This window comes from Prionailurus bengalensis, chromosome B1 (assembly GCF_016509475.1).
Source record: "Prionailurus bengalensis isolate Pbe53 chromosome B1, Fcat_Pben_1.1_paternal_pri, whole genome shotgun sequence".
In the NCBI taxonomy this organism is placed as follows: Eukaryota; Metazoa; Chordata; class Mammalia; order Carnivora; family Felidae; genus Prionailurus; species Prionailurus bengalensis.
In genome coordinates, this window is record NC_057344.1 from 132,606,389 (window position 1) to 132,624,229 (window position 17,841).

A 17,841-nucleotide genomic window follows, 5' to 3' on the forward strand; every position below is an offset into this window, starting at 1 on the left:
ATAGCCTCTCATCCAGGCAAGGGTATTCTACACTTGGCTCATTATCACAATCACCTGGCTACCCAAACCTAGAGTCAGAAACTCATACTGGGGCCTCAAAACCTGCATTCTAAAAGGCTTCGTTGGCAATTTTAATAATCAGCCAGATTTGCAGTCTGAGTGATCCTTGGGAGACTTACAACAGTCTTCTTGTTTTCCCTGAGTCTAGTCTGTCCTGTGACCCCATCGTCCCTCTTCTGCCTGAGCTACTTTTTTATCATGCAAATACAAACATGGTCAATCCCGTATCAGAATTCTTCAGTGGGTTTTCTTTACCCATCCCTATAGTATAAAATCTAAGTCTTAGCAAAACAAACAGGAATTTTCATGATTTGAGCCCACCCTGCTTATTCACACTTCCTTCCCACCACTCCTTCCCATACATTTGATATACTAAGAAGTCTTTGATGTGATTGTAGAAACAATGTCATTTCAGGTCTCATGTTTTCAAGCTATTGAGCTTAATGCCTGGCATTGAAAATTCCTTGAATTCAGTAGATTGACTCTATTCATTTTACTGAAAATAATGTCTCTGGTCACAATTCGTACATAATATGAAAGTAATATTAAGTTATTTTCAAAATAATTGAATAAAATTGAAAACATGATAGTTCACTGAGTACTTCATGACTGTCATATCTTGAGAAAAGGTACTCTAGATACTTTTAAAAGTTTTTAACAGTTCTGGAAAGAGCACTCTGATATTAGAATAAGAGGGTGTGTATTTATAACCTGGCTACTCAGCAATATGACTGGGTAATTTATAGTGTCTCTGCCATCTTAAATGGCAAAAAAAAAATCTATAGATTCTATTGTGAGATTCAAACCATTAATGCTTAGGAAAGTATTTTCAAAACCAGTTAAATAGGATAGAAATGCAAAGTATTAAGTTGAAGGGGAGGGGTCAAGTGATACTATAGTTTAAAGAGTGTAATTGCTGAAGACCTTGGCTTACTTTGAAATGATCCAGTCAAGGATACTTCAATAGATAGATTTATCAATAAGTTTAGGGCACAGAGTTAAAACTCCAGTCTAGAATAAGACAGAATGGATTAGAATTTCCAGTTTGTGTGGCTTTGGGCAAATTATTCAGTCTTTCCTTCAACCTTAGTTTCCTCATCTATAAAATAGGACAACAGTCACTAATTTTGACTGGTTTTTCTTAGGATTAAATGAAATAAAAATAGCACGTTTTTAATAACTTTTAGCTTGAAAATAAATTGTTAGGTTTACATCACCTTTATATTTCCTTACTCCTCTTTACCCTAAAGAGAATCAAGCTTGATAATGGAAGGAAAACAGAGTCAAAGCAAAAAAAATAAAGTTGACAATCAGATGTGTTACTCATGGCAAAAGAATTACTGCCTCTAGACATTTCTTGCTATTCACTATTTTAGTTTTTTTTGTTTAATTATGGTAATATTAAGTATCCTCTTGTATCTGGAAAAGCAAGAATTGAATATGATTGTCCCTTCAATGGACAGAAAAGTGATTTTGGTATTTAATATGTGTAGTCAGGCATGTTTTTTGAAAATGAATTTTTTTAATGTTTATTTTTGAGAGAGAGAGAATCCCAAGCAGGCTCTGCACCATCAGCATAGAACCCAGTGTGGGGCTTGCATTCATAAACCGTGAGATCAAGACTTGGGCCAAAACCCAGAGTCAGATGCTCCACTGTCTGAGCCACCCAGGTGCCCTGAAAATGAATTATTTTTTAAAAGTAGTAGTTTATGGAAGAGTAGAGTTTTGAAGTGGCTCTGTGAAAAATGGGATTTCCATTAGTTGCTGGGAAGAGGACATGAACAGGGAAGCAAGCAGAGAATCTTCCAGGCAGAAGGATATGCTTTAAGTCATGTATTCTTTGTGTAATGGTGAGCAGACGTTTCTGGCCAGGCCATAGGAAGTAGCACAAGAGCTACATAGTCGAGTGAACTAGTATGCAGTTTAACTGTGGAGTTAACACTCACAGGAATGGGAGAATAATGAGAGGTTTTAAGAACAAGATGGACTTATTTTAAGTTGCACTTTAGATTTTTCCTTTATCTCTTTGGTGCAAGCAGGAAGTTAGTGTCATTCTTCAGCGCAGCCTGTTTGTAAGAAGCTCTCAGGGGAGTAGCTTAATATCTATTTCTACTCAACTGACTATGGTCAGTGCCACAAAATTGATCATGGCTTGTACAACACATCCATCAACCACACTTGTAGACAAGCTTCTCCAGAGCCAAGGCAAAATGAGGAAAAAAGTTTATCTATAGGACAGTTCTTCAACTTCTCTCTCTCTCTCTCTCTCTCTCTCTCATTCTGGGAGTGAACTAAGGTCCCTATAAGGTTTTTCCAGATTCTGCAATGGTATGGGCATGTCCAATCTAGCTACTTCAATCAAAGGAATTTTGGATAGACCTCTTAGGACTGTGACATTTGGAGAAAACTGTTGTCTGTTGGAGGTCCCAGAATATACATGTTGGCTCTTGGCATTTTCATCCACATTTTGCTGAATTTGGCAAGTCATGTTCACAGTTGGTTCTTTATAGTTATGGCCATTTCTTTCTTTACTTAAGGTGCAGCTTTCTTTTCTCTTTTTCACGTTTTTGGTTTTGGTAGGTTTCAAGGAAGGAGCATAATAGAAATGCCTTTATTTTGCCAAACTGGAAGATCAAATCTGCATTTCTAAATAACTAGGTTAGGAGAAACTTATCTCTCAAGTAGACCTCTAACAGCTGTAGTTTAATATCTTTAGCTTCAGAGTAATTCTGTAGTCTGTCTTCATAGGAGGATCTAAATCCAAGACTTAAGAGTTTTTCCCTCATATTCAAGACTTATCTTAATCACCCACATATTTACATACACAAAATTTGGTGGCTTAAATATGGTTTAGGTAATGCACCATGTAATCTAAGCTGAATTTATTAAATCTAAATAATTACTGAGTGCCTGCTATGTGAAAAGCATTATTCTAGGCAATAGTAAGCAATAGACAAGTCTCTGCCTTTATGAAGCTCATGTTCTAATGAAAATACAATAAATAAGGAAATAAATAAGAAATTAGTATGTCAGATGGTGATAGATTCTGTGGAACAAAAGCAAGGAGAGGGAGAACTAATATTGGTAAAGTAGAGGAATGGCATTTGCTCATTTAAATAGGGTGGTCAAAATGCTTCATTGACATTGGGACATTTGAACAGAAACTTTCAGGAAGGAGCAAGCCATGAAGACACTTGAGAGAACAGTTTTCCATACAGGAAGAAGAGGAGTACAGAGCCTTGAGATGGGAGTATACCTATTTTGTCTGTTAAAGCAGAATTGAGAAGGCTAGTATGGTTGAATGACACTGAGCTAGGGAGAAAGTTAGAGAAATGAGGTCAAAGAGGCATCAGGAGACCAGATCATGGATGCTCTTAAAGGTCATGGTAAGGACTTTGACTTTTATCATGACAGTATTTTATTAGACAGTGGTGAACAAAAGAGTGCCCTGACATGACTTATATATTAAAAGGATTACTGGAACTACTAGGCAGAGAACAGACTATTGAAAGGAATAAACAGAAGAAGAGAGACCCATTGGGAGTTTATCACAATAGCCTGATTAAGAAATGCTGGTGGCTTGGGCCAGGGTAATGATAGTGAAAGTGGTGAGAAGGGCTGACAGGTGAGTTAGGATATGAAAGGACAACACAACAGGAGGTACTTGAGACCTTAGTTAGGCCAGAGAATATTTGAGATGGGAGCAAGCAGGCTAGAAGAGTGGTAAGCTGTGAACAGAGAATAGATGTTTATATCAGTAATTTTAGAGGTGGAACAGTCTGGAGTGGCGACGAGATTTAGGTTGTATTCATGAGAATGAGTGACTGAAGTGGAGAAGAGAAAGTCATTGGAAAGGAGATGGTTAAAGATGATGAATAAACACACTGATAGTTTGTTCTTATTGGCCCTGAATTTACCCAAGAGGATGGCAGATACTGATGTAGTTGGGAAGGAGGCGAGCCTGGTCTGCCTAGTATATACATATTATTTGCATGCTTTGTGAATAAATTATATTTGTATGTGTTTAGTAGGGCTAATGGGCCTCATATATAATACACAAAATAATGTGATTAATATGTTGTTAAATATCCATCTAGAGGTTCTGGATGAGTATCACTGTATTCCACATAAACATCTTCTGAGACTGTCTTTATTAGGCAGTGTCACTATTGCTCATTATACCTTGGGGAATTTCTTTTGAAATTGACTTCAGAACATATGTCATTCATGCGTTGTATTGGGCATTGTCATCATTGGACTGGGAAATCTTTGTACTTTAATGCTTCATTTGATAACGGGAAATAATCAGTAGTCCTTTTGAACCACAGCAGGTCACTAAGTTGGGGAGTTATGATTAAATATTAATTTTTGTGTTTAAAATTGAAATCTGGCTATCAAATAATTATGCTGATTTTCCTGTGTGACTCATAAGCAAACTCTCAAAACAGCTAAAAACATGTTTTTAAGCAAAAGAAAAATATTAGAATAACCTTTCATAGTGATTAGTTTGAGGGAAGTACTCACTTATCAATAATGTGGTATGATAAGTTTGATTACAAAGTTCAGTCTTGTTCCTGTAAAGTAAAAGTCACATAAATTGATAGATTACATAAACTTCTGAAATTATTTCCCACGTCTTTTTCATGCTCAAAAAATTGCATGTGTCTTTATTTTTCATTTAGGGCTACAGTTTAAGCAAATTAACTTCAAATGTTCACTTCTTTTCTTAGTAAATGCCTACCTACTCTGTGCAAAACTCTCTAGACTAGGTGTTAGCCTCCTCAGAAAATAAGCAAGACCTGCCCCTGTCCCTAAAGGAACTTCTAGTCTATAACAAACTCATAGAATCAGTGCAGGAACAGAGGGACAAAAGGGAGATATTTATGTCAGATATTATACAAAATTTTCTATACATATTATCTCATGTAGTTCTCACGGTAGCCCCATGAAGTAAATGAACTTAATTCTGCTTTGAATGTGAGGAAGTCTAAAGAGCAGATGATTCAGGATCAAGAGTACTAAATGACAGAGTTGAGTTTTAAACTCAAAGTACTCATTACAGGCCAAATATGGAAATAACCAAAATCTTAGTTTAAGTTGGAATATCAATGCCATGAATATTTACACATTTATTCATTCAGTATGTGTTGTAGTAATTTGGTGTCAGGAAAGATTTCTGTTCTGATTCTAGTCCTTTATGCATTCACTACTCCTAACCTCTTCTATAACCCCTCAAGAATACTCCAAACTGGGAAGGAGTGGAGTCATAATAGGAAATAAAAAATGTTTTGGTGTTTATGCTGTCTAATGCTTTGTAATTTGGCTGTTACCTTTATGTGTGGGTGAACTTACATAGTGAAAGTGACTAGTACTCAGCAAAATGTTATCATTTTGAGCACCTAGGAACTCAGAGGTAGCAATAAGTTAAAGTTTATTTGCTGGTTTATTCAGATAAGACCTTTCTTTGGACAGTGAGCTGTACCTTTTATATTGGTTCTGAATTTGAAGGCTAAAAAATATAGTAAATGATGTTTAAGAAACAAAGATAAAATTGCATAATAGAATGTTGTTTGCATGACTCAAATTGTCACTTTCCAGTAGCTGCAACTGATTAGATTATCAATGAATGTAAAGCATTAAGTAATAAAAGTAGTATTAAAAGTTATTAAGTAATAAAAGTAGAATTACAAGTTACTGTTTAGTTTGGGGTAGTTCTGCGACTCTTTTAGATCATAGTCATGTGTTTATAATTCATATTGCTGTTAATTTCTTTTCCCCAGACATTTTGTAGAGTGTTCACATATATACACTAGAAAGTTATATCTGCTCAGGAATCATTGGAATAGATGAGATATATCTGCCAGGTGTTAAATTCCTTCTTTCCTATTATGAAAAATATTTAACAGAAGACAGACTAAAGTGCTTTGCTTATGAAAACATTGTGCCCTAGAACCTTTAAATGACTTACGGTGAGATGACAATATTTTGGATCTGACATCTCAGAAGTTGCCTATTTTAAATCATTATATTGTGTGTATTTGGCAAGTAGAGACCCTCAGTAAATGGAAATTCACTTGCATATTTGCAGATTTTCAAAAGATTACTTGAATTTGCTTTAGTGCTAAATTTCTGTTCTTTTCTTCAGTTGAAGATAGAAATTATATTTCTGTGACTCACAAGTGCCTAGAAAGGAATATACCTCCAGGAGCAGCCCTTAACTAATGATTGAGGAACAGGAGGTTTATATTCCCAGCTCCTTTTACTCCTTGGTTGGAATCATTCTGTTGTGTGTGTCTTAAAGTGTTTCCCAGAGCTTTCCGAGTTGGAGTCTCAGAACTACTGCAGAAGCTCTACTAGCTTGGTAATGACACCTTTATTAGCTCTTTTCTTCCATCTGTTGTCACCCATTTCCTTGCTGAACCACTCAAATGAACTACTTGCCCTCAATCCTTGTTGTAGTGCCTACTCTCAATTGGGTAGGTGGGAGTCCAACCTAAGACGTCTCAAATTCTACTCATTCAATGAAGCCCTCTCTCATCTCCAGGTGCAGTTAATCTCCATCTCCTCTATTGTCTAAGGGCACTTTCTTTCTCCTTCTTTTAGGACAAGTCTTGCATTTTGCATTGGGTGAGTTGCTTTCCTCCTCTTGTATTGCATTATATGTTTTTCAAGGGTTAGAACAAGATCTCCTATTTACTTATCCTTCATTTTTTTCTCTAAAAATTGTAGAGTAACTCATACATTCTTGTGTCTCCCAAAGCACTTACTCTAGTTTCTTATATTTACTCAAAAACATCTATTGAATTGCACCATGTACACCTAAATAAAAGCTAACTCAAATTTATACTAGGAAAGTCATGCAACTATTCTTTGAATTAGTACTGGTTCACATTTCTAGAGTACACAATAACAGTTTGCTTAACAGAACTCTATCCAACTGATTGGTCAGTTTAATCAATTCTCTGCATTTGCTTTTAAAGCCTACTGACTGCTGTCCATGGCAACGCTGAAGGCTGGTGGCTAATAAGCTATTCTCTCATATACTTGTTCACTACTGGTTTTACTTTATGCTAATCAAAAGTTTTGTCTTTTCCCAAAACTATTCATGCCAGTTTATTGTTTATGGTACCTGTATAATTTAATTAAACAAATGGAATGTTAATGCCATTATAACTATTTGTAGGAAAATGGTTTCAGAGTAATTAATACAAGCTTCTGTAAGAGATTCTGAAATCTTAGTGGATTAATACAATTCAAGGTTATTTCTCAGTCACTTCATAGTTCAGTGAGTTGAGCAGCCCTCCTCCATTTTTTCTAAACCCTCCTCCAAAATTGCTTCAGCAGGAAAAGAAGAGGTTTAGAATATGGGATAGGTTTCTGACTACACCTGGAAGTGGTTTAAAACACTTCTTAAATTCGATTGAGCAGATTCAGTCATATTGCTCCCAACCTGTAAGAGAGACTAGAAATGTAGTCTTCCTGGTGCCTAAGGAGAGGACACAGAGGAAATGAGGAGATGGTATGGTGTACACAAAGAATTATTTCTGTTAGAAAAGGAAAGTTGAATACATTGGAAAGACTTGATAAAGATTAAGAGATTTACATTTTTACTTTGTATAGGTGATACATGATGATTGTGGTTTATACAAGGAAAAAGGTATGGAATTCCAAGCTCTTGGACTATTCCCAAAAATATGCCCACATCAAAAGACTGGAAAATAAATGAACATTTCAGTGTTTTAAAGTAAAAAAAAGTATTATTTATATGTATCATTTTTAAAAATTTAATTTTTCTTTTTTTTTTTTTTTTTGAGAGAAAGTGGACATACATCCAGATGGTGGGGAGGGGCAGAGAAAGAAAGAGAAGCAGGCCTGACATGGGGCTTGATCCCATGACCCTGGGATCATGACCTGGCTGAAATCAAGAGTCAGATGCTCATGGGATGCCTGGGTGGCTCAGTAGGTTGAGTGGCCGACTTGGGCTCAGGTCATGATCTCACGGTTCATGGGTTTGGGCCCCACATCGGGCTCTGTGCTGACAGCTCAGAGCCTGGAGCCTGCTTCGGATTCTGTGTCTCCCTCTCTCTCTGCCCCTTTCCTGCTCCCATGCTCTCTTTCTCTCAAAAATAAATAAACATTTAAAAAAAGAAGATGCTCAGCCAACTGAGCTACCCAGGGGTCTCTATGTATCATTTTTAAATCGTCCTGTTGTAATTTACTTTCAGGATTACCTAACTTTCAACATTTCCTTATCCAATCAATAGGAAGGATTCTTCCAGAATTCTTTTATACAGTTAATAGCAGGCCTTTGGAGACAGACTGCTTAGTTTCAAATTCCAGCTCTGCCACTTATTAGGTGTGTGACTATGGACAAGCTACTTTTACATTCAATATGTCAATTTCTATATTATAAGGAATTTAGATAGGGGCACTGAGGTGGATCAGTTGGTTAGGCATCTGACTCGATTTTGGCCCAGGTCATGATCTCAAGGTTTGTGAGATCAAGCCCCACATCAGACTCTGTGCTGACAGCACGGATTCTGCTTGGGATTCTCTCTCTGCTCCTCCCCAACTCATGCATGTGCTCTTTCTCTCTGTAAAAATAAGTATATATTTTTTAATTTAGATAGCAAAAGTATTTATCTCATAGGGTTATGAGAGGTTATTGTGAAGATAAAATAAATAAATATATAATAACTTAGAAAAATGCCATGCCTATAGTAAGTACTATGTAAGTGATAACCAGTATTCTATTTTGATTATCATCATCATTATTGCAAGATTTTATTACACATTTTTCTACTGAGTGATGACACTATAAGTGACACCGTAGTAAATACTTGCATAACTTAAAGTGCTTTGGTTGAAAACAATAAAAAAGGAAATGTGGCTAAAATAAGACTAAAAAACAAAGGAAAAGTAAAGTACTTCTTTGGAAGTACGTGGGGTATTTCACAGAACAGAAAGCAAAGCTGATCACATAAGCAAGAAGGCAGTATAGGAGGCCCAGCCCTGGTTCACCCACAAAAACAATGACCTGACAACCACTAATGGATGAAAGTAGCTCTGGGAAAGCTTCAGAGTACAATGAAGAAGACCTAGCAACTAAATGGAACTCAAAAACCAAGAATGGCCACATAGATAAGTGTAGACAAAAGCATTTTACCTGCATCAGATTATTCTACAGGCCAAAGCACATTTTTTACCAACAAGGATCCTCTTGGCTTTGATTTCCCTCTGTGGATGTAAAAAAGAACAAAAGGACCCCAGCAGCTCTCACTGTCACTATGAACAACCACAGTCTTGAGGACCCCTATAGTCTCTGCTGTTGCTTACAACAGCTGAGTGCAGACACCAACATATGATAATAAATAACATGGAAAATCAAGGAAACATGACAGCAGCAAAGGAACACAGAAAATTCCCAGGAGCTGACCCCCAACGAAATGGAGATCTGTGAAATGCCTGACAATTCAAAATAATTGTTTTAAAGAAGCTCAGCAAACTACAAGAGAATGCAGATAAATAACTCAGTGAAATCGAGAAAACAATACATGAACAAATTAAGTTCAACAAAGAGAAATCATAAAAATTACCACTCAAATTCTGGAGCAAAAGAATACAATGAGTGAAATGAAAAAAATGCAGTAGGGAGCTTCAGCAGCAGACTCAGTCCAGCAGAAGAAAGAATCAGCACACTCAAATATAGGTCATCTGAAATTAGCCAGTCACAAGATTAAGAAGAATGAAAAAGAATGAAGAGAGCCTACAGGATTTATGAGACATTAAGTAAATCAATATGCGTATTACAGAAGTCCCAGAGAAGAGTGAAAAAAAAAGGGGGTAGAAAGCCTATTTTTTAAAAAAAGGCTGGAAAGTTTCTAAATTTGAGGAGAGAAATGGGCATTCAGATTTATGAAGTTCAAAGGACTTCAAATGGGATCAACCCAAAGAAACCTATACTGAGACACATTGTAATCAAACTGTCAAAAATAAAGGACAAAAAATTTGAAAGTAGAGAAAAACGACTCATCACATATAGCCCTCCACCCCCATATAAGGTTACTAGTGGATTTCTCAGAATAAACCTTACAGGCAAGGAAAGGGTAGACTGACATATTCAAAGCACTAAAAGAAAAAAAAACAAAAACAAAAAAATACTATAGCTGGAAAAATTATCCCTTAAGAATAAATAACAAACCAAAGGAACAAAACAAAAACTGAGCCAGATAAACAAAAACTGAGGAAGTTTGTCACCACCAGACCTACATTGAAAGAAATGCTAAAAAGAGATCTTCAAACTGAAATAAAAGTATGGTGTACAACAGGCAGAAGCATAAATCTCACTGTAAAAGTAAAAATATGAAACATTTTTTAATGTTTATTTTTGAGAGAGAGGAAGGAGAGAGAGCACGAGCAGGGAAGGGGGAGAGAGAGAGACAGAGACAGAGAGAAACAGAAGCTGAAGCAGGCTCCAGGCTCCCAGCTGTCAGCACAGAGCCCGACACGGGGCTCGAACTCACAAACCGTAAGATCATGACTTGAGCTGAAGTCGATGTTTAACTGACTGAGCCACCCAGGTGCCCCTAAAAGTAAAAATATAGACAAATGCAGAATAATGTTACATTATAATTGTGATGTGTAAATTACTTTTAATCCTGAAAGTTAAAAAATAAAAATTTATTAATGGACACACAATTTAAAAAGAAGCAAATTCTGACCACAAGAATGCGAAGTATGTCAGGATGGTAAAAGTGTGGAATTATGTGACTAAAGTTAAATGGTTATCAATATAAAATAGATTATTATAGCTGCAAAAATATTTTAGGCAACCTCAAGATAACCACAATGAAAAAATGTAACCCTATAATAGTTACACAGAAGATGAGAAAAGAACCAAAGCAAACCACTTCAAAAAAATTAAATAACAAATGAGAGTGGAAAAACAGAACAAAACAAATGCAAAACAAAACAATGAGCAAAATCACAATAAGTCCTCACCTATCAGTAATTACTTTAAATATGAATGGGTTAAACTCTCCAGAAGGAATAGCATGGCTGAATGGATTTTTAAAAACCAACATCCATTTATCAGTCAATAAAGAAGATGTGGTGTATATATATGCAATGGAATATTATTCAGCCATAAAAAAGAATGAAATCTTGTCATTTGCAATGACATGGATGGAACTAGAGTGTATTATGCTAGGTGAAATAAGTCAGTAAACGACAAATACCATACAATTTCACTCCTGTGGAATTTATGCAACAAAACATGAACATAGTGGGGGGAAAAGGAGAGGCAAATCATAAACAGACTCTTAATTATAGAGAACAAACAGGGTTGCTGAAGGGGAGGTGGGTGAGGGGATGGGTTAAATGGATGATGGGTATTAAGGAGGGCACTTGTGATGAGCACTGGATATTGTATGTAAGTGATGAATCACTAAATTCTATACCTGAAACTAATATTACACTATATGTTAACTAACTGGAATTCAAATAAAAACTTGAAAAAAAATAAACCAATATCCAGCAGTATGCTCTCCATAAGAGTCTCACTTTATTTTTTTTTAAGTTTGTTTATTTTTAGAGAGCGAGCATGCATGTGAACGAGTGAAGGAGGGGGAGAGAAAGGAGAAAGAGAATCCCAAGCAGGCTCTGCACTGTCAGCACAGAGCCCGATGCTGGGATTGAACTCATGAACGGTGAGAGATCATGACCTGAGCTGAAGTCAGGAGTCAGATGCTCAACCAACTGAGCCACTCAGGTGCCCCAAGTCTCACTTTAGATTTAAGGGCACACAGAGGTTGAAAATGTAAGACTGGAAAAAAAGTATTACCTGAAAATGGTATCCAAAAGAAACCAGGTGGCTATACTTATATCAGGAAAAAAATAAACTTTAAGTCAAAAAATCTCTATGGCAAAGAAGGTCATATCATAATGATAAAATGGTCAGTTTGGTGGGAAGATTTAACAATTACAAATATAAGTGTACCCAACATTTGAGGACCTAAATACATCAAGCAAATACTTACAGATCTGGAGAGAAATTGACAGCAATACAATAGTACTGGGAAGACTTCAACCCCACGTTCAATAACAGAATACTAGACAAGAATTAATGAACAGTTGACTTGAAGAACGCTATAGACCAAATAGACCTTACAGACATGTTCAGGAGTTTCTACCCATCAACAGAAGAATATACATTCTCAAGTGCACACAGAACATTCTCCTGGTTAGATCACATCTTAGATGACAATACAAAAGTTAACAAATTTAAGAAGATTGAAATCATCCTGGGTATCTTTTTCAACTTCAGTTGAATGAAATTAGAAATCAATAACAGTAGGAAAATGGGAGTATTCACAAATAGTTGAAAACAAAACAGTACACTATTAAACAACACTGGGTCACAAAGGATATCGGAAGGGAATTTAAAAAGCATCTTAAGACAAAACAAAAACACAACACACCAAAACTTATATGATGCTACAAAAAGGAAGGAGGAACATTTAAGATGCTAGGAGGGAAGTTTATTGTGATAAATGCTGACATAAAAAACAAATTTCTCGAACATCCTAACTTTATAACTCAAGGAACTGGGAAAAGAACACACTAAACCCAAAATTAGCAGAAGAAAAGAAATAATAAAGATTAGAGCAGAAATAACAGAAAATGATAGAAAAATCAATAAAACTAAGTTTTGTCGGGCACCTGGGTGGCTCAGTCGGTTAAGCGTCCAACTTCGGCTCAGGTCATGATCTTGCAGTCGTGGGTTCAATCCCCACATCAGGCTCTGTGCTGACAGCTCAGAGCCTGGAGCCTGCTTCGGATTTGTGTCTCCCTTTCTCTCTCTGCCCCTCCCCAACACGTGCTGTATCTCTGTCTCTCAAAAATAAATGAATGTTAAAATACTTTTTTTAAAAAAACTGAGTTTTGTGTGAAGAGATTTAAAAAATTAATAAGCCCTTAACTAGACTTACTAAGAAAGAAGAAAGAAGACTCAAAATTAGAAGGAAAGAGGAGACATTACAATAGCTACCTCAAAAATGAAAAGGATCCTAAGGGACTACTATGACCAACTATATGCGAACAAATTGGATACCCTAGAAGAAATGAATAAATTCCTAGGAACATGCAGCCTATCAAAACTGAATTAAGAAATAGAAAACCTGAGCAAACAAAAATGGAGATTGGATCAGTAATCAAATAACTTCCAACAACAACGAAAACCTCAATACCAGATTTCTTTCAAGAATTAATACTAATCTGCCTTCTTTTTTTAAAAATACACAACTTTTATTGCATCTTTAAAACATCACAAATAAGTCAGAGGTATCATCTGACATCTTGCTGTTTCTATAGCTGGACAGCTTAGATCTGGTCAGCTTGCTGAACTGTTCCTTTTTCAGAAACAGATCCCATCCAAAATTTTTATGATATCCTTGTTTTTAGCTGTTGTGGCTTACTGAAAAAATTTGATACAAGTTCAGTGTTGTTTCCTTTAGGAATTAACTCATCATTCTGGGCTTCAGATACTAAACAAGCCTTGGCAGTCCTCACCCAAACCCTGTGAATGTATTTTTTGACCATAAAACTTTGGAATTCAGCAAGAGAACCATTGTCCTGAATAATGACATTGATGGGAAAGTGAGCATACACAGACCTCATATTAGAATTGAAGTCCAGTGTACCACCCTGATCATGTTATGTACATTGCTACAGGTAGTACAAATAGTGGCTAGTTCCTTTCTATTTTCCCACCATTTGTCAAACTGGAACCCCTTCTTTTTCTTTTCAAAAAGACTGAGTCCTACACTGATGTGGTTGAAGTCCACCTGCATGGTTCCTCTGGGGATCTTCACAAAAACAATGCTTCAGGTAACACTTCAGAGTGATGTCAGCATTTTCTGAAATGTTGGTAGTTTGATTGCTGAGAATAGTCTTCATTGTCAAAGTAGATGCAGAAAAAAACAAAACAAAAAACTAATCCTTCTTAAACTCTTCAATAAGCAGAAGAGGGTATGCTTTCAAACTCATGTGATGAGGCCAGCATTACCCTGCGACTACACCAGACAACATCACTGCAAGAAAAGAAAACTACAGCTCAGTATCAATGAGGAACATAGTTGCAAAAGTCCTCAGCAGAATACTAGCAAACCAAATTCAACAGCACATCAAAGGATCATTCAACATGAACAAGTGAGATTTATTCCTGGAATACGAGAATATTTCAATGTAAACAAATCAATGCGATATATCACATTAACAAAATTAAAGAAAAAATGTGATTAAACACTTAAAAAACTTAAAACAGAAACAAACACTTAAAACACTCATAATGAAATCCCTTTTAAAAATAGGTATAGAGGAAACTTATTTCAACATAATGAAGGCCATATCTGACAAACCCATAGGTAGTGTCATAATGGGGAAATACTTAAAGATTTCCCTCCAAAATCAGGTGCAAGAATGGACATTCTTCCCACTTCAATTCAACATAGTACCAGAAGTCCTAGCCAGAACAATTAAACCAGATAGATAGATAGATAGATAGATAGATAAATTGAATCAAATCTGAAAAGAAGTGAAATGGTCTCTTTGCATATGGCATGGTCTTACATATAGAAAGCCCGAAAAACCATGCCCCTCAAAACCTGTTAGAACTAATAAATGAATTCAGGAAAGTTGCAAGGAACAAAATCAACATAAAAAAGTCATGTTTCTGTACACAAACAACAAGGTATCTGAAAAGGAAATCAGGAAAACATCCCATTCACGTTAGCAACAAAAACAATAAAATACTGAGGAATAAATTTAACCAAAGGGGTGAAAGACTCATACACTAAGAATTGTGAAACAATGATGAAGTAAATTAAAGTCAACATAAATAGGGGCGCCTGGGTGGCTCTGTCAGTTAAGCATCCGACTTCGGCTCAGGTCACGATCTCGCAGTTCACGAGTTCAAACCCCGCATCAGGCCCTGTGCGGACAGCTCAGAGCCTGGAACCTGCTTCGGATTCTGTGTCTCCCTCTCTCTCTCTGCCCCTCCCCTGCTCACGCTCTGTCTCTGTCTCTGTCTCTCTCTCTCAAAAATAAATAAATAAACATAAAAAAATTTCTTTTAAATAAAGACAACATAAATGCAAACACATTCCACGTTCATGGATTAGAAAAATTAATATTGTTAAAATGTCTGTACTGCCCAAAGTGATCCACAGATTCATTACAGTCCCTGTCAAAATTCTAATGATATTTATAGAAATAGAAGGAAAAAAAATAGTCCTAAATTTTATACAGAACCATGAAAATCCCCAAACGACCAAAGCAATCTTGAATGAGAAGAGCAAAGCTAGTAACATCACACTATAGTAATCAAATGTATGATACTGACATAAGAGTAAACATATAGACCATGGAACAAAATCCAGAGTCTAAATAGAAATCCATACCTCTACAGTCAACTGATCTCCAACGGTACCAAGAACACCTGATGGAAAAAGGATAATCTTCTCAATAAATGATGCTAGGAAAACTGGATATCTACATGCCTAAGAATGAAATTGGACCTTTATCTTACATCATACATAAAAAAAATAACTCAAAATGGATTAAGGGCTTAAACATAAGACCTGAAACTATAAAACTTGTTGAAGAAGACATAAGGGAAAATCTTCTTGACATTGGACTTGGCAATGATTTTTTTTTTAATCTGACACCAAAAGCACAGATAACAAAAGCAAAAATGAGTGAGACTACATCAAACTAAAACACAAACTTTAGTATTCTGCACAACAAAGGTAACCATCAACAAAATGAACAGGCAGCCTACAAAGTGGGAGAGAATATTTGCAAACCATATACTCAATAAGAGGTTAATACAAAAAAACTCATGTAACTCAATAGCAAAAAAAAAAAAAAAGGCGAAGGACCCAAATAGACATTTTTCCAAAGAAAACCTACAAATAGCTAATAGATACATGAAAAGCTGCTCAACATCAGTAATCATCAAGGAAATGCAAAACCACGGCAAGATATTATTTCACATCTGTTAGAATGGCTATTATCAAAAAGATAAGATAAAAAGTATAGGTGAGAATGTGAAAAAAAAAAAGGGAACCCTTGTACTACCTTGATGGAAATGTAAATTCGTTTAGCCATTTTGGAAAACAATGTGCAGGTTCTTCAAAAAATAAAAATAGAACTACCATATGAACCAGCAATCCCACTTCTGGGTACATATCCAGGGAAATGAAATTAGTGTCTCAAAGGGATACCTGCACTCCAATGTTCATTGTAGTGTTATTTACAATAGCCAAGGTGTGGAAATAATTTAAAAGTCCATTGATAGATGAATGGATAAATAAAATATGTTGCATGTATCTACAATGGAATATTCTTCAGTCATTAAAAAAGAACGAAATCCTCACATTTGTGGTAACATGGATGAACCCAGAGCACATTATGCTACATGAAATAAGCTAGTCATAAAAAGGTAGATACTGTATGACCTCATATATATGTGGAAATCTTAAAAAGTTGAACTCCTGGAAGCTGAGAGTAGATTGGTGGTTGACAGGGGCTGGTACAGAGGCTGAAGCATAAGAATGCCGCAGCCATGCTTTAAAAAAAATGGTGGAAAGGCATTCCAGAAATAGAAAACATAAAGGGTGAATACTTGAAGGTAGGAAGGGATCTGGAGTATATGAAGAAGAGAAGAGAAGGCCAATGTGGATGAAGCATAGTCAGGGAGAGGGCAGATGATAGGAGATGAGGTTAGAGAAATAGGGAAAAGTTGGATCATGCAGGCCTGTGTAGGTTATGGCAAGGAAAGTCCAGGAATAATGATGAGACCTTGACAGAGGAGTGACATCATCCCATTTACATATACAAACCTTGTAGAAGGCAGGATGACTGAAGTAATTTAGGTGAACAATGATGGTTATGACTTGGGGGTAGCTGTGTACATAGAAGGGAACGAATCCCAGTTTATTTTGGAGGTAGCACTGACTGCACTTGATGGTGAGTTTGATGTGGGAGATATAGGAAAGGGAAGAAATAAAGTAGATTAAGACATTAGTTTGAGCAAGTGGGTGCCATCTGTTAATCTGGGGAAGACTCAAGGACTGACAGATGCTTTTTTGCTGATAAAGTATACACTCAGGTTTGGATGTACTAAGTTTAGAAGCTTATTAGCAGCCATGTAGAGTTGCCAAGGGAGCAGTTAATTAAAAGTAATGTTAACTTAGGAGAAACATCAAAGACAAATGGAATTTGGGAGTCCTTAGTGTATTGGTTGATTTAAAAGCCATGAAAGGGGCGCCTGCGTGACTCAGTTGGTTAAGTGTCCGACTTCGACTCAGGTCATGATCTCATGGCTGGTGGGTTCCGGCCTGCATTGAGCTCTGTGCTGACAGCTTGGAGCCTGAAGCCTGGTTAAGATTCTGTGTCTTGGTCTTTCTCTGCCCCTCCCTGACTCACGCTCCCTCTCTCTCCCCCCCTCCCTCCCTCTCTCTCTCCCTCTCAAAAATAAACATTAAAAAATAATAAAAGCCATAAAAGTGGTTGAGATCATTGTATCATTTAGGAAAGGAAGATTTTTTTAATCAACTCTTGAGTCACCCCAACTTCATTCACTTATTCAACACGCATTTTTTTTAAGTAGGTTTCATGCCCCGCAGGGAGTCCAGTGTGAGGCTTGAACTCGTGACCCTGAGATCAAGACCTGAACTGAGATTGAGATTTGAACACTGAGCCACCCAGGTGCCCCATATC

General features: G+C 36.5%; 1 protein-coding gene across 1 annotated transcript in view; it reads left to right on the forward strand.

The window, feature by feature from the left end:
* FAM13A (family with sequence similarity 13 member A) overlaps nt 1–17,841 on the forward strand; it is a 341,975-nt gene that overhangs the window by 136,321 nt on the left and 187,813 nt on the right.